A 23,714-nucleotide genomic window follows, 5' to 3' on the forward strand; every position below is an offset into this window, starting at 1 on the left:
TAACTCCCTCTGTCCCACCAAATCCAAAGCCACCACTAGGCTCCACCCCTCCATCTGGCCCCACCCTCACTGCTCTCACCGACTCTTCTGTTGTTTTCTAGGCAAACCCCTGGACATGTGTTTCTCATCCTTTCCCACCCCCACACCTTTGCTCACACTGCTGCCCCTCCCCCTGCCAGGGTGCTATCTCCTCTGGGCTCCAAGTCCGAAAGTGGCATCCCCAGGAAGCCTTCTTTGGATTCTCCAACTTCTGCACCTGGGCCCTGGAGGACTTTGTCCGAACTTTCTGATTACGTAAACATCTCTTAGATCCTTATCTTACCCTCCCTGAGTTGCTTAAGGGTAGGAGGTGTGCTTCTCTCATCTGTGACCTCCCCACCCTACTATCTTAGATACAGTGCCTGGCACATAGTAGGTCCACAATTTGTAGCATGGTGGAAGAATTTTCTTAAAGGTACTGTTGAAAAGTGTAAGAAGAGAGAAGGGGATGGAAATGGCCGTTTGTGGAGCCTCGCCGCTGTGCCAGCTGCATTACAAGTATCATCTCAGGAACCAATCAATGATCCCGTGAGGCGGTTATCATCCCCATTTTATAGGCAAGGAAACAGCTCAGAGAGGAGAATGTGCCCCAGGTCACACAGCTGGTAATCATCAGATGCAGATCCAAACCGTGGGCCTGTTCGATGGAGATATGGAGGGGGGGGGACCCAGGCATCCCGAGGTAGGAACCGCAGTCTGTTAAGGGCTCCCCGCCTGTTGCAAGTCCATCCCCGGCAGCTCTGGCTGAAGCCTCTGACTACCCGCTTGCCTGGAGCTCTGCTCACTGGGCAGAGTGGTCCCTGGCACCAGCCCTGGAGGGAGCCCAAGCCTCCTACAACCCCTGGCTCAGGCCCTGGTATCCCTGCTGCCTTTCCAAAGTCACTCAGTGTTTGGGATTTGGGGCAGCCACGGGCACAGGGACTTAGCAGCCAGTTGACCCATCCTAAGGGGCCGGCAAGGGGTGACTTCACCCTCCACACCCAGACAGTTAGGACAGAACCAGCTTCTGTTGCACAATCCTTACAAACAGATCTCCACAGTCAGGGAAGGCCCGTGGCAGTGCATCATCTCAGCCAGCTCCCTCATTTGGGAGACAAGGACCCAGAGAGGTTAGGCAACCTATCCAAAGTCACACAGTGTCCAGAACATTCTAAATCTAGTCAGCATTGTACTCTGTGTACAAACCCTTAAGTGTTTATCTCTGGAGGGTGGGGTTACTTTCATTTTCTTTCTTACAACTCTGTATGATTTGAATTTTTCAACACAAATGTGGAACTTTTGTAATCAGGAGAAAAAGCTAAAGATATTAAAAGGCAGCCATATTTAGGGTAAACCATATTTACCATATTTAGGGTGACTTGTTAAAAGCAAGTTACAGAGTTAGACTGCCTGGGTTAGAATCTCGGCTTGACCACTCACCAGCTGTGTGTCCTTGGACAAGTTACTTTACCTCTCTGAGACTCAGTTGTCTCATGTATAAAGTGAAGATAATAATAACATCTATCTTGTAGTGCTATTGTAAAGATCATATGAGACAGGGATCAGCAAACTACAGCCCATGAGCCAAATCTAGCCTACTCCTTCTTTTTGTACAACACAAGCTAAGAATGGTTTTTATATTTTAAATGGTTGGGAGGAAAATCAAAAGAAAAAGAACATTTTTGTAACGCGTGCAAGTCGTATGAAATTCAAATTTCAGAGTCCATAAATAAAGTTTTATTAAAACTCAGCCATACACATTGATACTATCCTCTGTGGCTGCTTTCACATTACAACGGGAGGTGAGTAGCTATGACACTGTCTGGCTCACAAAGCCTAAAATATTTACTTCTGTCCCTTTACAGGAAAAGTTTGCCAACCCCTGATATGAGATCATGGATGAAAAGCACTTTAGAACAATTCCTGGCACAGGGTAAGTGTTTAGTGAATTTTGTTCTTATTAGTATATGGATATTTATAAAATCTTCTTTCCCTAGGATGTGTTCAAAAGCAATAATTGCTTTTATATTTCATTGAGCCTAAGGCACATTTTTCATATTTTAACATTCCTCAAAATGGAATATAACTTACAGTCGGAGGCATAGCATACTTAATTGACATAGTTAATTGCAAGCATTTCTCTTTCTTTATGGTGTATACATTAAAGAGGGGGGTGTCTCAGAATAGCTGACCTCTTAGGTCCAGGAGAATACAGTAAAGTAATTAAAGCACTACAACAAACAGTCTAGCAGGGGGACGGACTTGTCAATAGACAAGTACAACCCAGGTGCTAAGCGCCAGGGTAGACATCAGAAAGGCCGGAAAAGGGCCCTCTCCCAACTGGGAGAGAATTATGAGGGAAAGATGCCCAGAGGAAGGGATGTCTCCTTAGAGACAAAGACTGTTGTAGAATAGAAATGTCGGGATGAAACACCTCTGAGAGATGGGTCTCTCTTATCTACCACTTGGCCCCTGAGAGTCTCAGTTTTCTGCCTTATAAAATGGGGGCAGTAATAACCCCAAGAGACCAACTCTCAGATTCGCTGTGGGACCAGATAGCAGCCTGTGTGAATAGGCCCCATGGCTGACCATTTCTGTTTCTTCCACTAGCTTGGGAGCAGGGACACGGTTCCTTGCCTTTCTTGGTCCCCAGAACAAACCTCAAAGCAGGTTCGTTGGATAAACACATGCAGATGAACCCAGGAGCCCAGGAGAGGGACCAGGAAGTAACAGGGCCTCTGTGACTCAGACAGGCCTATCCCTGAACCAAGGGCACCGCCTGCCAACATGGCCCCAAGCCCCGCCCCAGGCACCAGGGGAACTGACGCCACGGTGAGAAGTGACAAATCTCTGTTGTTAATTTTTTTGAGATGGAATATGAATTGAGACATAATTTCCTTTTCACTATTAGAAAACACTAATTAACGTTGAAGGGAGCAAATGAGGTCATAGTTTGTCTATTCCAAACTCTCCCCTGAAGGAAGGAGAAGAAAAAGTTACCAGTGGTGTATTCAGAAAACTAGTTGAAGACTCAAAAATTGTGCCTACCAATTTTGCCTTTGTGGGTAAGTTATTTTGGGGCAGTTTTTATTAATAAATGCCAATCTCTACTGAGCTCTTGCTGTAAGCCCTAGCCCTTTGCCAAGTGCTTTACATACATTTCCTCCTAGACTGTGACACTAGCCCTATGAGGCAGGTACCATTAACCACCCCCAAAGGAAGAGATGAGGGAACCGAGGTCCAGAGAAGTTAACTAACTTGTCCAAAGGCACATACAAGTAAGTGGCGAAGCTGGGGGCCTGGCTCTTCCTCTCTGTTTTCTAAGTCCTTCGTCCTTATCTCTCCACAGCACACAGAGGGCGTATCATGAGGGTGGCGTGTTGCGGCATTTCACTGTCTGTTTCATGGGATGATGACTTTTAGGGGGCTGCTTCTAGATGCCAAAGGAAGGGGACAAGGAAATAGGCCTCAGACTCGGGCTTTCTGCCTGGCCCTCCCTGACTCACTGAGCCATAGTGCACAAATGATTCATTCACTGGCCTCGACCTCAGTGGGTTTGGCCACCCACTGAGAGTGAAGTCACACCTCCAGCTTTCCAACGCATTCATTGGTTCACTCATCCACTTCAGGCAGGCAAGAAACAGGCCTGGCTGGCCTTGCTTGGGGTCAAGAAAGCACACAAATGCTTCTCGATGTCCTGAAGTCATGGCTGGACAGCTCAATTCCAGCCTAAGAGATCCTCCCAAGGGCCTGAAGTTGATTACTAGGGTTGTCGAAACTAAGTACCACAAGCTGAGTGACTTAAAATAACAGAAATTGATTGTCTCATAGTTCTGGAAGCCAGAAGTACAAGACCAAGGTATTGACAGGGTTAGTTCCTTCTGAGGGCTGTGAGGGAGTATGTGTTCCAGGCCTCTCTCTTAGCTTCTGGTGGCTGGCTGGCAATCTTTGAAGTTCCTTGACTTGTAGATGCATCACCCCAGTCTCTGCCTTCATCTTCATCAGTCATATCAGATTAGGTCCCACCCTAATGATCTCATGTTAACTCGATTACCTCTGTAAAGGTCCTATTTCCAAATAAGTTCACATTCTGTGGTACTTGGGGTTAGGACTTAAGCATATCTTGGGGGGGGAACATAATTCAACCCAAAACAGGGCCCCAAAGATAGCCCCCTAATAATAACATGTTCAATACCATAAAGATGGCCATTTGACCCAGGTAAATATATCCATTTAAAATGATCCTAGTGAAAATACTGAGAGTGGATTGGTTTTTTGTTTGTTTGTTTTTTGTTTTTTGTTTCTCCTAGAGTTAAACAAGTTGATTCTGAAGTTGATATGAAATAATTATCAAGAATGGCCAGAAAAACTTAAAAAGAAGGGCAGTGGGGTGGGGATAAGTCCTACCAGATATTAAAAGATATCATAAAGCCCCAGCATTAAAATGGTGTAGTTAGGAATGTGAATACCCAGACAGAACAATGGAACAGAATAGAAAGTCCAGAAAGTTTGCCCAAGTACATATGGAAATTTGATGTATGATGAAAGTGGCATCTCAAATCACTGGACATGACGGACTTTTTAATAAGTGATCTTGGGACAATTGGACAGCCATTTGGAAAAAAGATTAAAGTGGACCCATACCTCACACCAAACACTTGAATAAATACCCAATGAGCCAGATATTCAGATTTTTTAAGTGAAACCTTAAAACTTGTAGAAGAAAACATGAGGGGATTCCTTTATAACCCAGGAGTGAGAAAAGCCTTTCAATGTAGGACTCAAAACCCAGAAACAATAAAAGAAAAACTTGACAAAGTCAGCTACATAAAAATTAAAGCTAAATTTTAAAAAAGCTTTTTATGGCAAAAAAAAAAAAAAACCCTGCACAAGCAAAAATTAAAAAAAAAAAGACAAATGGGAGACAATATTTGCAACATAGAGACAAAGGCTAATTTCACCAATATTTAAGGAGTATTTAAAAACAGATATAAAAAAATTAAAATATGATTTTAAAATGGACAAAAGCGGGAATTCCCTGGCGGTACAGTGGTTAGTACTCCACGCTTCCACTGCAGGGGGCATGGGTTCGATCCCTGGTTGGGGAACTAAGATCCTGCATTCTATGTGGTGCAGCCAAAAATAAATAAAATAAAATAAAATGGACACAAGCCATGAGCAGATAGTTCCAGAAAAGAGATGCAGAAGGAGCCTGAACATGTGAGAAGATGCTCATTTGTAATCATAGTAAGAGACAAGAAAATTCTAATTACACTGAGAGACTCTCCTCCTTCAGGTTGGCAAAAATCCAAAAATTTGATGGTACCCTCTGCTGAGAAGCGAAATTTGAATATGAATTGGACATTAGATGATATTATGGACGTATTCACTTTTTGGTGGTTGCTTAGGAGAACGTCTCCTTTTTTTTTTTAAATTAATTAATTAATTAATTTATGGCTGTGTTGGGTCTTCATTTCTGTGTGAGGGCTTTCTTCTAGTTGTGGCAAGCGGGGGCCACTCTTCATCGCGGTGCGCGGGCCTGTCATTATCGTGGCCTCTCTCGTTGCGGAGCACAGGCTCCAGACGCGCAGGCTCAGTAGTTGTGGCTCACGGGCCCAGTTGCTCCGCGGCATGTGGGATCCTCCCAGACCAGGGCTCAAACCCGTGTTTCCTGCATTGGCAGGCAGATTCTCAACCACTGCGCCACCAGGGAAACCCACGTCTCCTTCTTAAGGGATGCGCGCTGAAGTATTTAGCGGTAAAAGGTCATGATGTTAGCAACTTCCTTGAAATGTTCAGAAGAAAATAAAAACAGCAGTAAATAAATTAAATATGGCACAACATGAACAATTGTTGAGTCTATGGGGTGGGTATAAGGGTGTCCATGGATGGCATTCTTCTTTCAACCTTTCCGTATGCCTGAAATTTTTCATAATAAAATGTGAGGTCCAGTCACACGGCCTCAAGGTGAACTCTGGGTGAAGTGGAAGCTGTCAGCGAAAGCAGCTAGCTCGGCTGAGACAGTAATAATTATTAACATGATCCAGCACTTACTGTGGGCACCGGGCACTATTTCAACAGCCAACTCATTCATCTTTACTGTCCTCGTTTACAGACGAGGAAACTGAGGCATCAGCAATCTGCTAAATCCACAGAGATTTGTACTCTCCCAGCTCTGCCGATTGATTTTAATCTGTGCCAGTGCCTGAGAATTGCTAATAGGCTTTGAAGAAGCAGCCTTAAATCGAACTGTTATTAAATTGGACTAAGTTCTTTCACTCAAGTAAAAGGGTTCAGCCAAAGGGTTAGCAGGGATCTTTCTGATACATCTTATAAACACTAGCCATTTATAAGGGCTAATGTTCTCTTCTCTAATTTAGACTGGATACATTCAGGCTCTCTTAAGGAGAGAGAATGAGGAGATTATAATAAAGCAATTGCGCATTCAATCTAATGATTCACCTAGCAACCCGGCAATGGTAAGTTAGGGTATTCTTTAAATCAAGATGTGTTAATAAAAGAGAACTTACAATTGAAGCGAAGTTGAATGACTTTCAAAGTGTATTTAACGGTGTAGAGTGCTTGCATCAATTAAAATTAAAATGGTTCATGATTTAAAGGAAAATAGTGCAGCCCCACCCCAGTGCCCCAGTGTTCAAATCCCAGCTCTGCCAGTAACCTCAAAGGACAATGCCGGGGGCAAGTCACACGTCCTCCCTTGACCCCAATTTCCTCATCTCCAGAGTGGAGATGACTAGCGCCCTCCTCCAAAGCTCTTGGGAGGGTTAAGTGATTTGGATGCGCTGTCTGGAGGGCCATGCACGGTTTGAGACAAGCCCATTCGTGCTCTGGCAGAGCCACCCTGAGAGCCTGCGCCGATGGCTTGGTCCATGGGGCTCCACCTCCCTCGAGAGTCTAACTCACTTCTTTTTAAGGAGCGTCCACTCTGTGCCAAGCCTGTGTAGGACACTGGGGACAAGCAGATGAGGGACACATCGTCCCAGCCTGGGAGAGAGAGGAACACATAAATCATCTCGCCACTCAAGGAGACAAGAACAGGGGCAGAGGGTGACACCCAGCACAGGTGTGGGACACCAGAGGGGATCGTGGGGAATGGATGGTATTTTTTAAAGGATAATATCTTCTTGGGGGTGCACAAAAGTGGGAATGTACTTAATGCCACTGAACTCTACACTCTACACTCTGCAGCCCAGAGGATGTATTCTTTTTTTTTTAACATCTTTATTGGAGTATAATTGCTTTACAATGGTGTGTTAATTTCTGCTTTATAACAAAGTGAATCAGTTATACATATACATATGTTCCCATATGTTTTCCCTCTTGCGTCTCCCTCCCTCCCACCCTCCCTATCCCACCCCTCTAGGTGGTCACAAAGCACCAAGCTGATCTCCCTGTGCTATGCGGCTGCTTCCCACTAGCTACCTATTTTACGTTTGGTAGTGTATATATGTCCATGCCACTCTCTCACTTCGTCCCAGCTTACCGTTCCCCCTCCCCATATCCTGAAGTCCATTCTCTAGTAGGTCTGTGTCTTTATTCCCATCTTGCCCCTAGGTTCTTCATGACCTTTTTTTTTAAATTTTTTTAGATTCCATATATATGTGTTAGCATACGGTATTTGTTTTTCTCTTTCTGACTTACTTCACTCTGTATGACAGACTCTAGGTCCATCCACCTCACTACAAATAACTCAATTTCGTTTCTTTTTATGGCTGAGTAATATTCCATTGTATATATGTACCACATCTTCTTTATCCATTCATCTGTCGATGGACACTTAGGTTGCTTCCATGTCCTGGCTATTGTAAATAGAGCTGCAATGAACATTGTGGTACATGACTCTTTTTGAATTATGGTTTTCTCAGGGTATATGCCCAGTAGTGGGATTGCTGGGTCGTATGGTAGTTCTATTTTTAGTTTTTTAAGGAACTTCCATACTGTTCTCCATAGTGGCTGTACGGAGGATGTATTCTTACACTGGGTGTACAGATGAAGAAATGGAGACCCAGAGTAGGGGAGCAAACCTCCCACCCAGGGTGAGGGGGCTTCCTCAGGCCTATTTGATGGAGGTGGAAACCCACCCAGGGCTTGACTCTCAGGCCTTAAGTTCATTCTGCTGCAAAAACACAGAGCAGGACAGGGACCCAGGATTGTCTGACATCCAGCTGGGGGCTCTTTCCACTGCAACCTCCACCCACCTATGCTCAGACTGGGCTCCGGGATCACCCCCCCACCCCCACCCCCGGCTAAGGAGGTGTAAAGAGATCCCGTTCCTTAACCCCATGAAAATAGGGAATGTATTTTCCTGGTTGCCAGGGGCAGAGTGGAGTCTCCAAAGGCAGGATCACCTCTAGTGGGTCTGCAGCTGGGGCAGTCACTGGGAACCTACCTCTGTCCTCCCCATCTCCTGAGTCGCCAGCATTTTCTATTCAGGTGAAATGAAGTGCAAACAAGCTTCAGGTAGACCCCTTGTCGAGGCTGGGCCCTGTCTGGGTGTGGCTGGGCTGTTTAGGCAGGCACGGGTGTATATGAGCCTCCCCGGGGACCCCCACCTAGTGCCTCCTGAATGTCTTCCCATTTGCATGGAGACCCTTCCCCTCCCAGCCAGGAAGGGTGGGGCAGGGGTCTGAGTGCCCCAGAGAACGCCCCTTCTGGACCCTCCTTCATCCAACCCTGGCTAAGCACCAGCTCAGGCCCTCCTTCCAGGCATATTATTTGTTCTTGGAACTCTCAGGACCATCTTGAGAGGGGAGAGGTATAAAGTCTGAGATGGTCAGTGCTGTGGAGAAATACAAAGCAAGAAAAAGGGTTAGGGGTGTGGGGTGTGAGGAGGGGTTCAGTTTAAGTAGGGTGTTCCAAGAAGGCCTTGGCAAGAAGTTGACATTTGAGTAAAGACCTAAGGAGGTGAGGGAGTGAGCCATGGAACAGCTGGGGGAAGAACAACTCAGGCAGACACCCCCAAACAGGAACAAGCCTCACGGGAACAAGAAACAGGCAAGAGGCATCCAGACTGGAAAGGAAGAAGTACACTGTCTTCATTCTCAGATGACATGATTCTATATGTAGGAAATCCTAAGGAATGTAAAAGAACATACTATGAGAACTAATAAACAAGTACAAGGTCACAGGATACAAGATCAATACACAGAAGTCAATTTTATTTCTACATAGCAAGCAATGAACAAGCCAAAAATGAAATTAAGAATATAATTCCATTCCTAATAGTTTCAAATAGAATAAAATACTTAGGAATAAATTTAACAAAAGAAATACGAGACTTGTACACTATTATAAAACTTCACTGAGGGAAATCAAACTCTAAATAAATGGAGAGACATTCCGTGTTCTTAGATTGGAAGACAATATTAAGATAGCAATACTCCCCAAACTGATCTATAGATTCAACATAATCCCTATCAAAATTCCAGCCGGCTTCTTTTTCCAGAAATTGGCAAACTGATCCTAAAATTTATATTGTAATGAGAAACACCTAGAATAGCCGAAATGTTCTGGAAAAAGAAGAACGAAGTTGTAGGACCTTCAATTCTTGATTTCGAGACTCACTATAAAGCTACAGTTGTCAAGACAGAGTGGGACTGGCATGCAGGTCAATGGAACAGAATTGAGAGTCTAGAAATAAACCCTTACATTTACAGTCAATTGATTTTTGACAACAATGCCATGGCAGTTCATTGGAGGAAAGATAGTCTATTTAACAAATAGTGCTGGGACAATTAGCTATTCGTCTGCTTGCAAAAGGAAAAGCTTAGACCCTTACCTCACACCATATACAAAAATTAACTCAAAACAGATCATAGACTTAAATGTAAGAGCTAAAACTATACAACTCTTAAAAGAATACATAGGGAAAAAAATCTTCAAAACTTTTTGTCAGGCAAAGCTTTCTTAGCATGATTTATAAAATAAAAAATCAAACTGAAATTCATCAAGGTTCAAAACTTCTGTGCTTAAGAGCCACCATTAAGAAAATGAAAAGGTAAACAATAGACTTGGACAAAATATTTGCAAAACCGAATCTCATAAAGGACTTGTATCCAGTATTTACAAAGAACTTCTACAGCTCAATAATAAGACAAACAACCCAATCAAAAGATGAGCAAACAATATGAACAGATATTTCTCCAAAGAAGATATACCAATAGCTAACAAGCACATGAACAGATGCTCAACATCATTAGTCATTAAGGAAGTGCAAATGTCAAATGAGATCTATATCACACCTACTAGAATGATTATGATCAAAATGACATAATAACAAATGTTAGCTAAGATGTGGAGAAACGGAACCCTCCTACATTGCAGGTGGGAACATAAAAAGGGGCAGCATCTCTGGAAAATAGTTTGGTGGTTCCTCAAAAAGTTAAACTTACCATGTGATCCAGCAATTCCACTCCTAGGTATCCCCCCTGGAGAAACAAAAACATACGTCTACGCAAAGATGTGTGAGTCAGTGTTCACAGCAGCATTATTCGTAATAGCCCCAAACTGGAAACAACCTAAATGTCCGTCAACTGATTAATGAAATGAATAGGCAAAATGTGGTCAATCCATACACCAGAACTATACAGCAATACTAAGAAACAGACAAATGACAGGTGCTGCCATATGGATGAACCTCAAAGGTGTTATGGTAAGTGAAAGAAGCCAGACACAAGGGAGTACATAGTGTATGGTTCCACTTTATATAAAATGTCCAGAAAAGGCAAATTGATAGAGACAGTAGATTAGTGGTTGTGTAGGGCTGAGTGGGAACAGGGATTACCTGTAAATGGGCATGAGAAAGGGATCTGACTGGGGGACTATTTGAATGTTCTAAAATTGATTTATGGTGATGATTGCACCACTTGGTAAAATTACCAAAAAAGCACTGAATTTTATACTTAAATGTTATGATATTTAAAATATACCTCAATAATTACTGGACTGAATGTCAATATTATGACATAGTATGAGTGTGTTTCATGTTTGGTAATTGCAATCATTGTTGCTTTTGTTGTGGTCATCCATGTACAATGCTTGGTGTCAGTCTATTTATCTCTTGTAAAAATAAAATACAGTGTGTGTGTGTGAAAATAAAATAAAATAAAATAAAATATACCTCAATAAAGCTAATTAAAAAAAAAATGCTTCAGTTCAAGGTTCAGGTTGAGATTGAGTTTACACCTGACCCAGGAGCCCTTCCTGGTTGTGATAGGCTGGGATACATGCCACCCTTTGGCCATAGAGCGCTGTGGGTCATAGTTCCATAGCACAGCCCCAGTGGAATATGAGTATTTGTTTACATATTGGGCTCTTCACTTCGATATAAGCTTCTTGAGGACAAGTGTTTATTCTCAGAATCCTAGAAAAAAGCCCAGCTCATATGGGACTCAACACAGGCTTGCTAAAGTAATGGAAAAGTGTGATTGGAGGAATTCCCTGGTGGTCCAGTGGTTAGGACTCGGCGTTTTCACTGCCGTGACCCGGGGTTCAATCCCTGGTCAGGGAACTGAGATCCCGCAAGCCGCATGGCGAGGCCAAAAAAAAAAAAAAAAAAAGTGATTGGAAAGGCAGAGCCAAGCAGAAAGAGAATGTGATCCCATTAGTGGGGTCTTTCATCGAGACCTCCATGAGTGTGAGAATAATAACAAAGAAAGGGATAGCATGGCCAAAGTACGATGTATTTCATACCATGCGATTTTATCCTGTCATTAAGAGAATGCTGGGCAAAAGGAAGCAAAGCCCATGTGTGTGTGAATGCAGTGTGGACACAACTTATTCTTTCTTTTGAAAAGTTGGCCGAGGATAGAAAGAGGAGAGAAGAGACAGGTCAATGAAAACCTTGGTTGGGGAGGCTGAGGTATCTGGATGATAAAATACGGAGAAAAGAAGGGAAGGAGAAGGAGTGTAGGGGAGAGAGATGGGGCGGGGGGCAGGGGGAGGAAGCAGGGTGGCCAGACCCTGCAGGGCTTCGCAGGCACTGAGTGGGGCAGGACGGAGGAGGCTGCAGGCAGAGCAGTGACCCGGGAAGACGTGTGTCAGCAGGGTAATAATAGGACTCACTTCACTTGGTAGTGTGAGGATGAGATGAGCTCACAGAGCAAAGGTGCAGCACAGCAATGCATAGTAAGGACCAAACTCGCTAGTTAGTGTCCGGATCACTGTTTCATCCCCCTAATGCCCCTGGCCCGGAGAGGTGAAGCACACGCTCACTGAGGTCACAGTTTTCCATCTCGTGACCTGCAGGGAGTCAGGCTAAGCAAGCGCCTGCCCTTCAGGGGAAGCCCCAGGGCTGGTGGTCAGCTGCTGGAGGGCAAGGGAGCTGGGCAATGAAGGGCAGGCGGAGTACAGAGTGACCGTGACCATGCCACCCACCAACTGAACTTCCTTGGCCTCTGAACCTCTGCTTCTCACCTGGGGATGGGAGAGTAGCAGTGACACCTCCTACACGGGTCACTAAGGGGACAGAGTAAGGCTCTCAGCCAGTGAGGCTCTCAGCCCAGGGCCTGGAGTCAGTGTCTCACAAACAGTGCCACCTATTCAGGGGCCTTCATTTGGCAGATGTTTAACGACAAGAACCACAGGCCACACCAGCTGGGGGAATGCTAGGGACACAAGATGAACAAGACATACTTCTCTGGACCACACACAGACACACACACAGATATACACAGATACACACAGAGACACAAACACACACAGAGTCACACAGACACAAACACACACACGAGACACAATTACACAGACATGTACACACACAGATGCACACATAGACACACGACACACAGACACGGACACACACACACCATTAGTAAGCTCCAAGTGTCAAAACACCAAATTCCAGAATGGGGGTAAGTGTTTATAAAATCCTTTCTGTGGAAGTGAACACAGTAGGTGACCCGTGGGCTTACTTGCTCAAGGATAAGCTGGGGAGGCTCTTCACAGGACAGACCATCACTGGGTCCCTGCAAGCGGCATCTTCCAGTTCCTGATTGACAGCTTTCTTTGACTAACAGGCAGCAAAACCTCCAACGGGCCCAGGTCCTAGCCCTGGCAGAGTAACCATCCTAAAGAGAAAGAGAAACATTATGACATTATAAGAAAATAAAGGGATATTTCTCTGACTTAAAAAAAAAAGTTTTGTTTTGTTTTTTCATTTTCCCAGGCAGAAAGCAGCACTGTCAGCTTTAAAAGCAGAGAGTCCTATGGCCACATAAGCTCCCAGCCCACATGCCCCACAGTGGGCCAGCTCCTGCTCCCAGGTGCAGGGGGGAGCCCAGAGCAGGGTTCCCAGCCCTGGCTCCACACTGACCCCCCGGGTTCAAAACCCTGAGCCTGGGTCCTGTCCCCAGCATTGCCAATGTAACTTGGGTCCTAACTCCAGCATTTCCAGTGTAACTTGCCTAGGGTGAGGCCTCGGCACTTGGACTTTAAAAATCTTCCCAAGGGTTCCAGTGTCCAGCCAGAGCTGAAAACTACTGACCTAATGGATTATCTTTAATGTCCAGTATCTGTTGTTGAGGGAAAAAAAACAATTGGCACATAGTAGATGCTCAGTATATGTTCATTCAAATGACATGCATATAGAGTGGCTTCCCTGCTTTTTTGTTTTTCAAATACAGAGTGTGTGTGTGTGTGTGTGTGTGTGTGTGTGTGTGTGTGTGTGTGTCTTGGGGCGGGGGCGGAAGGCTGTAATCAATCACACAGGACAGAGCTGGTGGGGCTCCAGCCAAACACATACAGGGCCCTTCTTGGAGGGGGCGGGGCGCACTTTCACCTTTCAGAGTATGTGCTTCTCAAGCAGTGGCATTTTCCACTCCAAGCACGTGTCATTTTTTAAAATTAATAACAAAGAAAAATAAAGAAGCCATGCATTGAGCTTCTTTCGCTTCCCTTTTCTTTACCTATTCAGGGGACAGGAAACACCCATAAGTAGCCAGTGGGAAGGAAAGGTCAAGGTGAGGGCTGAGTCAGTGAGCCGAAGCCATCAGGGGCCGAGTTGCCTGGCTCAGCCCTCCAAAATCCCTTCAAAAGTCCCTGGGCCCCTTCCAGGCTGGCAGCCTGGACCCCACAGAGGGTCAGGGTAGCCTGGGAGCAGCGAGTTAGTGGAGCAAGTCCTGCGGGCCGGGAAGGAGCCTGGGTCCTGGGCTTCCGAGCCAGCTGGCCCTGAGGAATCCAGTCTTGGGGCTCCACTGGGTCACGGCCCTGGGGCCAAGTCACCTTGGTGACCTCGCTCTGACACAGCCACCTGGCCCTGCCTCTGGGCATTTCGGAGAAAACTCCAGACGGGGAGAGTGGAGAGCCCACTGAGGGCCCCGTTATCTAACGAAGCCACTGCACGATGCTCTGTGAGGGCCCCAGAAGAAGCCCCCCTGCCGCTGCTGAGGGTACAGAGGTCAGGCTCAGGGTACCTGGGCGCTGGTCCTAAGCCACACAGGCCCCTGCATTTTAGGAGCCTAGAGCACCCTGTGGCCCCCAAAGGCAGGCTGTAGTCAATCCCCCACCCACACTGTCCCAGGGACTCTGCCTGGTGGTCTCCCCTCTGCTAGACAGAGAGCAGAAGCCCTGGTAATGTCTGTGCCCTAAATGAGACACCCCCTACCCAGGAGACCTAAAGCACTGAGAAATCGCAGCCTCGACCCCAAGAATGCCAAGGTCACTTCACTTGTGTCCCCACCTATAGGAGCAGGAACTGACATCACTGAGACACCTGCTTCATGCCTGCTGCTTAGAGAACTTAAGGCAGAACTTGCCTTCCGGGTGGCAGTGCTGTTATTTGCCCCATTTACAGACGAGAAAACTGAGGCTCCGAGTCATTTGGGCACGTGACTTGTGTCCCCACAAAAGGGGCAAAGCCAGGCTGAAACTCAAGACCCCTTGAGTCTTGAACAGGCCCTACAGTGCTCTCGGAGGACCTGAATGGTGACAGGGACAGAGGGCTTCCTTCCCAGCCCTGGCCACCTCGCCCCCAGTCCTCGGCCTCAGGCGTCTACCAGGAAGGCCAGGAAAAGGATCTGGATGGAGGCGGATCACAGCTGGCCTCAGCCTTGACGACCGAGGGCGTGGGCTGAGCCAGGCTGGAGGCTGGGCCCCCGGAGAGCCAGCCTCTGGGCCAGGAGCCTGGCTGACCTCTGGCCCTCAGACCAGGACAAGTGTGTCCCTTCCCACCTCCCTCTTTCTTAGAAGTCCTCTCAGCCCTGCGCTTCCTGAAGTTTCCGCTGCGGTGCCAGCAACCTGCCTAACCCTTCATCTCCCGGGCCTCCCTTCCAGAACCCAGAGGGTTCTGGACGCAGGTGCCATAGGGTTCCAGGGGAAGAGAACACACATCTGGGACCCTCCAGGGTCCATCTCAGCTTCACCTACTACTCAGTGGCCTTAGAGACTTGGCCCCTCAGTGCCTCAGTTTCTTCAGCTGTCAATGCGGTTGACAGAGACAACAGCTTTGCAGAGCACGCCTGCAGACGGAATAAGGGCAGGCTTTGACAGGGTACTGAGCACCTTTTCTGGGCCAGTCACTGTCATAACTGCTGGGGGTGCATGTGCATTTCCTCATGAATTCTTCCCAACTACCCAGAAAGGCAGAAATTAATATTTTCCCCATTTTCCAGCCACGGGGCAGAGGCCCAGAGAGTGAACGTAGTGGTCACAAGGTACGAGGTAGAATAATGCCATTTGCAGCAACATGCATGGACCTGCAGATTATCATACTAAGTGAAGTAAGTCAGACAGAGACAAATATATGACATTACTTGTATGTGGAATCTAAAAAAAAAAAGATACAAATGAACTTATTTACAAAAGAGGAACAGACTCACAGACTTCTAAAACAAACATATGGTTACCAAAAGGGAAAGGTTGGGGGGAGGGTTAAATTAAGAGTTTATAGATAATCTACAAGGACCTACTGTATAGCACAGGGAGCTCTGCTCAATGTTGTGTAATAACCTATATGGGAAAAGAATCTGAAAAAGAATGGAGATATATATATATATATATATATATATATATATATATATATATATATATATAACTGAATCACTTTGCTGTACACCTGAAACCAACACAACATTGTAAATCAACTATACTCCAATATAAAATTAAAAAATTAAAAATTAAAAAAAAAAAAAAGATCCATGGTAGAGCTGGGAGGAGTTGAGCCAAGGCAGAGAGAGATTTCATTTTGCCTCCAATGAGTAATAATACTTAACTCTCAGGCTTCTCATGGACTTCTCGTGACCCACACAGGGAGCAGACCTGGCCCATTCACTGTGTGCCCCAGCACCTAGTAGGGTGCCTGGCACAGAGTAGGTACTCTGGACGAAAGAAGGTTCTGGATGAACAGTGCAGATGTTTGGGGCTCTGAAATGAGACACCCTCCATTTGCCAGCTCTGTCACTTCCCAGCTCTGTGACCTTACAGAATTGTCCCTCCTCTCAGAACCCCAGTCTCTTCAACACAAAATGCAATAATAATTATAACAATACCATGAAAGGGTCACTGTGAGGATTAGAGGCACATAGAAGGGCCACCTTCATCTGCAACTCTGTAAGTACTACCTTTATTATTGTTTTGAATTATTAACTGAAAACTTGGCATGTTATTAATTTGAAATGAGAAAATGCAAAGAGACTTTGAAAGGCACCACCCAGTGTCTCCAGCTGTGTTTTGATGCTGTTGATCTGCCTGAGGACACAGACAATAGGGGACCTTTCCCATGTCAGGATGGAGGAGTGAGGTTGTCAGCTCGAGGGAGGGACTCATGGGGACATTTGGTGTTACCCTGTGAGCCAGCATGTGATGGGGCTGACCAAGCATCTGAGACACAGCCTGAGACCTGGACGGGGCCAGACTGGGAACAGGCCACCCGCTGGACCCTCATTCTAGAGCCCAAGCCTGACACTAGCCAGATTGGGGGTCTCAGGCGGGTCATAGACCCACTGTCTCATCCAGCTGAATGGGCCTTCAAGACCACCCCACTCACCCTGGCCTCATCGTTTCAATGAGAAAATGGAGGCCCCAGTGAGGGGCAGGGGGCTGGCCAAGGTGACCGTGAATCATTAAACGCAGAGTCGAGACCAGAATCCCTGCCTCTTGACCCCAGCTGCCCACATCCCTCGCCAGGCTGAGTGGTCCCACTGAAGTCACCCTGCCTACTTCCGGTGCTCAGGAGGGCACAGACCATGATCAGGTTGATTTCTGCCCAGTCAAGGCCACATGCCTGCTGATGGCCAGCCCCAAGCCTGATCTTACTCTCACTCTCGCCTGCCCCAACTCAGGTCCTGACATGTGGTGGCACTCAGAAATACCTGCCAAGCAAATGAGAACCTGCTCAGTGCTGGGCCCAGGCTAGGACCCCTTGAGCCTTATAAGGCTACACACGAGCTGACCGTGAGATCTCAGAGGTGAAAACCATGTGAAGCAGTGAGAAGTGTGACATAGGTGTGAGTCATGGCACACGAGGGCTGTGTGGTGAGTCACAGGCTCTGGGCCACATGGCCTAGGTTGGAGTCCCCTCCACCACGCACTAGCTGGGGGCCCTTGAACCAGTTTCTTAGCCCCTCTGTGCCTCGGTTTGCTGGGGTAAGAGAATACTCACCCCACAGAAGATCCGTGAGATGCACACACTTGGCCAAAGGCCTGGCCCACAAGCAGCACTCACCAAACCATCGCTATTGTTATTGTCTAGAATAGCTGTCTCTGAGTCATACACTTGCACACGCATACTGCTTCTGGATTGCTTTCCAAAGCGGGGCTGTCACCTTCCTTGACTCACTAGGACAGAGCTTTCTGAAAAGGCATCGGCATTTCCCTGCTGCTACTGTTGATTCCCTCTGGTTCTTTCTGGAAGACAACAACTACCTGAAGCCCTTCATTCCTGCCCTGGGCGGTCACACAGCGATTCCTAGAAAGAAACCAAGGCCCATGAGTGTCTTCACTCTAACTGGCCCCAGACTGCTGGGTGAATTGTGGTCCACCAAGAGCCCTGATAGAGGAAAATGAGCTTGCGGTGACCTCAGCCTGGGTGTTTCTCCCCCGTGGGTCTCCTCATCCTCTGTGGTCAAATAAAGGGTGATCTAAAATAAGATCGTGATCTCCCTCCGATGTCCCTTTGACGCCTAACGCTTTGTGGTTCTATTTTTTGTCTTCTCTGCTAATGGCATCATCTGCCCCCACAACAGCTCACATTGATTGAACACCTGCCATATGCCAGAAACTAAAGTCAGGGATGGATATAACGGCAACTAACAGTTATTGAATGCTGTCATCTGCCAGCCGTGAAAGCTCTTCCGATGATCTCATTTAATCCTCTCAGCAACCTGACCGTCCCCACCAGAAGATGAGCAAGTAGGTTCCACATGATGAGATGGTCTCATTCAGCTGGGATCTGAACCCAAGAGCCAGGCTTGGAATTACTAGGTCATGCCCAAGTCCCTACAGCCCTGTGAGGTGGGAATTATTATCTCTGTTTTACTGATTTAAAACAAACAAACAAACAAACACCTGTGGTCCAGAAAGGGGAAGTGAGTCAGTCCGTGTCATACTGTTTGAAATGATGGCCTCTGAGGATATCCTGCTTCTACCTCCTTTTATCCTGATCATCTCAGCCAAGGCTTTAAAGAAACGTACTTGAGGGGGGGAAAAAAAAAAAAAAAAAGATGTATCATACTTTTGTTTTTTTTTTTTAAAGAACAATGAAATCAAGAGAAACTGAAAAGAAGAAAGAGAAAAAAAAAAAAAAAAAAGAAACGTGCTTGGACTTTGTGACTCTCATTTCCAACTCAGAATTCCTGTCCTGTTACTCTGGGCCTGCAGCTGAGCTCCAGATAACCGAGGGCCCAGCCTTTGGCAGGAGGTCTGACCTCCAGATAAGCAGAGCCCCAATGTGGAACGAAGACACGAGTCACAGAAGAAGCTCACGTACCATCTGCTGCCCGGTTCCTTGTTGCAACTCGGGGAGGGGATTTATCCCACCAGGGCACGTGCTCCACGCTTCACGTTCATCATCTTCTTTGTGGCCCATGACAACGTTGTCAGCTCAATATGACAAACTTTGTTTTGTAGGGAAGGGAGGTCATATGGTTTATCTAAACAGGGAACCAGTGACTAGTGAACCAGGCAAATTATATCGCCCAGGATACTTTTTAAAATTCCAGCAGATTGTGGAGGGTGGGTTATTTTTCCACTTTCGGGGAGAGGGTTTGGAGGTGGAGGCTGCAGGGCCGCCCCCCACCCCCCCCAGCCAGGCAGAGAAAGAGGTCGTGAGAAGCCGTGTGGCTGCAGCTTCAAATGCTCCTTCCCTGAGATTTATTCCCTTCAGTGGCCGCCACGGAACCCACGGCAGCTTAGTTCCTCCTGTCAGTCCTCCCTTTATATACTCACCTTCCTGTCCCCAAGAGCCAAAAAAAGAAGAATTGATTGTTTGATTTCTGAAGACCCAGGCACAGTGAAAACAGGGGCAGCCCTGAGGAGGGGTGGGTGACTCATTCCCTGACCAAGAGACGAGGCCAGCCAGAGCAGAGGGGACCTTGGGAAGACCTGGGCTTTTGTTCCCTTTGGGACCAAAATGAATCACCGATCCCACCAAGTCACACTGGCCAGTCCCAAACTTTCCCAGGTAGAACCAGCGCAAGCATCAAAAATGAATCGGGTGAGGGCCTATCAATGGGCACAAAGGTGAAGGCTGTGCTCTTCCTTACTCTTCACCTTCAGCTCAGCCCTTGAAAGAGGCCAGACAAGACTTGGTGCTCCTTGGGGCAAAGTGGAAACTGGAACCAGAAAAGGAAGGTTGGCCACAATGCCTCTAAGGACACCAGCCAGCAAGGTGGTGACCACCGGCTATGTGCTGGCTGTTTGGACACCATGCAAGTTTGCTCACTTGTTCACTCACTTGTTCGCTGACTTGGGCAGGTGGTCAGGAGCATTGATTGGACGTCCAGCAGCTGCCGGGCATTCTGCAGGTTATCCTTCCTCCAGACCCTGCAGAATGTGATGCTCGTGCACAGAGGAGGAAACCAAAGTACTGGCCAGGGTCGCCCAGCCAGGGATCCACTCCAGAGCCATCAGACTCTGGAGCCTTGCTTCTTTTGATCCTGTGTCTATGGAGACCTGGTCTTCATCAGTGGGCAAAGAATGCCCATTTCACACGTCACCACCTGAGTTGGGCCAGGAGAGCCTAGAAAGCCCAAGACTTTTCTCAACGAAGCAGCCTTGGTGATTTCAGAGGAAGAGCCTGCCCCAAGGAGCAGCAGAACCCCAGGCCTGTCCTCTGGGCCCTCCGCATTCCGGAGGCCAGATGTGTGAGCCTGACGTTATTCACCAAGTCGTGGCCTGGCTTCAGGCTGTGCTCCGCTGGTTTGTGACCCCCACTCCTCCACGCTTTCCTCCTCCCTTTCCTCAGCATGAAAAACTGAGTGGTGCTGGCAGCTGTTCCCCAGCATCTGGCGGAACATTCTGCCCCATAGCTGAGCGCCTCTCACTCCCCAGCCATCCCTGGGGATGGCCGGTGACTCATATTTCCATTTTCAATGCAGGGCCAGGGACCAGATCTTTCCATGACCACCAGGGCTGGCCATTTGGCGTTGGGATTAAGGACATGAGCTGTGACGTCAGACAGGCCTGAGTTCAAATCCTTCTTCTGCTGCTTGTGTGTGATTTCAGGCAACTAACTTACCCTCTCTGAGCCTGTTTCCCCATTTGTAAATGGAGATCACGGCTAACAACTCTGGTATCTTCTTTATTGAAAAAGTTTCTTCCCTTTTGCCCGCAGCTCTAAAAAATGAACCATTCCCTCTACCAGTTTTCTTTTTTATATACTCACCATTCATAAGCCAAGGAGAGAGGAAGCTGATGTTTGGTTGCTTAAAAATGCAACGGTAATATTTATGTACTATTTACCATGTGCTAGGGATCTGTTATAAGGTGCTATCACCAACCCCATTTTATAGATAAGGAAACTAAGGCCCAGAGAGGTAAAGTAACTTGCCTAAGGTCACACAGCCAGTACGTGGCAGAGCTGAGATTCACACCCAGGCTGTCTGGCTTCAGAATCCTGGCTCTTAATCATTATGCTGAGAAAAGTAAAGAAGATGAAACACATAGAGCATGTGGCATAGTGCCAGTCACATGGTGAATTCTGAATAAGTGTTTGCTGGTAGTATTATTACTACTATTGTTATTGCTTTGCCATCAACATGTCTGAGTCTCATTCTTAACCATGAGAAGAAGCGAGTGAGGGCTCCCTGCCTTTCCAGCCAAATCCAAGAAGCTCTTGAGTTAAAGATGGTCATTGGCCAACCCAAATGTGTGGGTCCCTTGGCATGCCAATTCAGTGATCCTGCTGTGTGGCCTTAAGCATCTGACTTCATGTCTCTGGGCCTCAGTTTCCTTACCTGTCAAGTGGGGATGCTCTGCTCTACCTTATCTTTGGGTTGGGAACAGGAGAGAGAGCACTAGGTGTGCATTGAGTGCTCTGTTAAATATTGACAGGCTGTCAGCATACCCTCCAGCCCCGGCAGCCTGGCACCAAAGGCCTGTTATAACCACTGGGCTGTACTGCTTCCCCGGTGGAATGTTTCTGTATCAAAAGGCAAAGCTTGCAATTTGCTTCCCAAATCCCCAAACCAAACAGCCAGTGAAATGCTAGTAACAGAAAACCCACCTGAGACAAAGTGTCCCTGTGAGGTTATAAGTGAAAGGCAGGGTACATGATTATCAGGAAACGACAAAAGAAAGCAGGGCTGACAGTATTGCTGACAGAACACAATTTGAAGTAAAAAGCATTCAACTGAATGGTAAGGGGATCCTTAACTCTCTTTTCCTCCATGTGCTACCCTCAATCGGCTTCTTATTTTTAATGTCCTTCCCAGACCTTTTCCTCCTCATCTAGTTCTTCCATTGTCAGTTCATGGTCCAAAAGCCTGTCTTCTTCATATTCCTTGAGAGACGAGCCAGCGTCCTCCAGGCCTCCACTCTGCTGCTTGCATTCACTTCTTGGAGGCTGCTGCCTTGTTGAAATCTTTCCTGCCTTGTCCTCTTTGACCAGACAGAGCCACTGCGCCTCCCTCCTGCTATTCCTAAGGCCCCACCCTTGCCTGCTCTCAGGGCAGTAGGGAGCTCGTCTCCCAGAAGGATTAGAGGGAGGGTGGGCACCCAAAGGACCTCCACCTGGTGTGTTGCTCACAGAGCCATCTCCAGCACTAGCCTATGAGTGAGTACAGGGCCTGGCCAATAGTAGATACCCATTAAAGGTGGGTTGAGTGAGCTTAAACTGAACCCTTAGTCTGTAAGATGTTGTTAGTTTAACCTGAAAAAAGTGATGAGGAGGTCTTGTTTGGCAACATTGGTCCTGAGCTACAGAGAGAATTTTTTTAAATTTCCTATTGAATATTTTCAACTAGAAAATATGTCCACTGGAATCTTCCAAGCCCATGCCTTTCTCTTACTTCCGTCAGCCAATGTGTATTGATTGTTTTTGCTACCAGGCTCTTGATGTTGTAAGAATGCAAAAATTGTGTAAAGCTTGGAGCAGCTAATTCTATAGAAGGGACAGGAAGCCTCCCAGCCATTGGTCAACATCTATGGAAAATCAGGTATTTATTGCAGATATTTATTGCGTACAGTGCAATAGGGAACAAACGCTTCACGGAGCTTACAGTCTAGGGGGTGCGGTGACAGACATCACAGTAAGAGCCAGGCACCCCCCACACGAATAGCTACATTTCAAGACACTCCCTCTGCAGTTGGGCTGGGCTGGCTTAGCATCTTGGCTACTTACTTCATGTGACCTTGAGCAGGAGGCTTAATAAGCTCCCTGAGGCTCAGTTTCACTACATTTAAATGGAAATAATAATTACTTTCTTCCTAGGGTCATCATGAGAATAAGAAACAACTCAAACAGCTGGCATATCATTTTTATTGTTATGATAAGGATGATGACAGTATAATAAATGCCGGATGAACGGTACAGAAAGAGCGGGGAGGGGAATACCTCTTCCTGGAGAGGGATGGTATGGGTGAGGATTTTCAGGAGAATGGGGTAGTTGGTGCTGAGTCTTAAAGGAGGGGTTGGATTTCTGTACAAGGAAGTGGCCAAGAGTGAATCAGTTCAAAAGTAGAAAAATGAATGATTCAGAAGGTCATTAAAATAAAACAGCTAAAGAATCTAAACCAAATGACTGGCTTCCTTAAAAATAAGACATTGCATTGCCAAGCTAAGAAAGCGTTAGTCAGGCGGGGGAGGAGGTTACTGGGAAATTTCACCCAGTTCAGCATTATTGAGAAGTTGTGGGTTCCTGGAGCCCTCGGTGGGTGTTGCACAACCCTGTGGGGTCAGGGTTACCCAAACTCTGGTCCAGGGACTGAGGGGGAAGTGTTTAGGACAGGATCGATGTTAGAAAAAAGAAAGAAGCTACTTGTAAAGGGGAACTGTCTCAACTCACAGACATGGAGAACAGACTTGTGGTTGCCAAGACGAGGGGTGGGCGGCGGGGGGGATGGACTGGGAGTTTGGGGTTAGCAGATGCAAACTATTACATATAGAATGGATGGACAACAAGGTCCTACTGTAGAGCACAGGGAACTCTATCCAATCTCCTGGGATAAACCATAATGGAAAAGAATATAAAAAATAATGTATATATATGTATAACTGAGTCACTTTGCTGTACAGCAGAAAT

General features: G+C 46.7%; 1 long non-coding RNA gene across 1 annotated transcript; it reads right to left on the bottom strand.

Moving 5' to 3' along the window:
* Positions 1-7,412: 7,412 nt before the first annotated feature.
* On the bottom strand, positions 7,413-20,455 carry LOC130706879 (uncharacterized). Its single transcript, XR_009006923.1, has 4 exons — positions 19,928-20,455; positions 12,951-13,106; positions 10,431-10,466; positions 7,413-9,111 (listed from the first exon to the last, which is right to left on the bottom strand). It is a non-coding gene; the product is annotated as an uncharacterized LOC130706879 (long non-coding RNA).
* Between the last annotated feature and the right edge of the window lie 3,259 nt (positions 20,456-23,714).

This window comes from Balaenoptera acutorostrata, unplaced genomic scaffold, assembly GCF_949987535.1.
Source record: "Balaenoptera acutorostrata unplaced genomic scaffold, mBalAcu1.1 scaffold_714, whole genome shotgun sequence".
NCBI lineage: Eukaryota > Metazoa > Chordata > Mammalia > Artiodactyla > Balaenopteridae > Balaenoptera > Balaenoptera acutorostrata.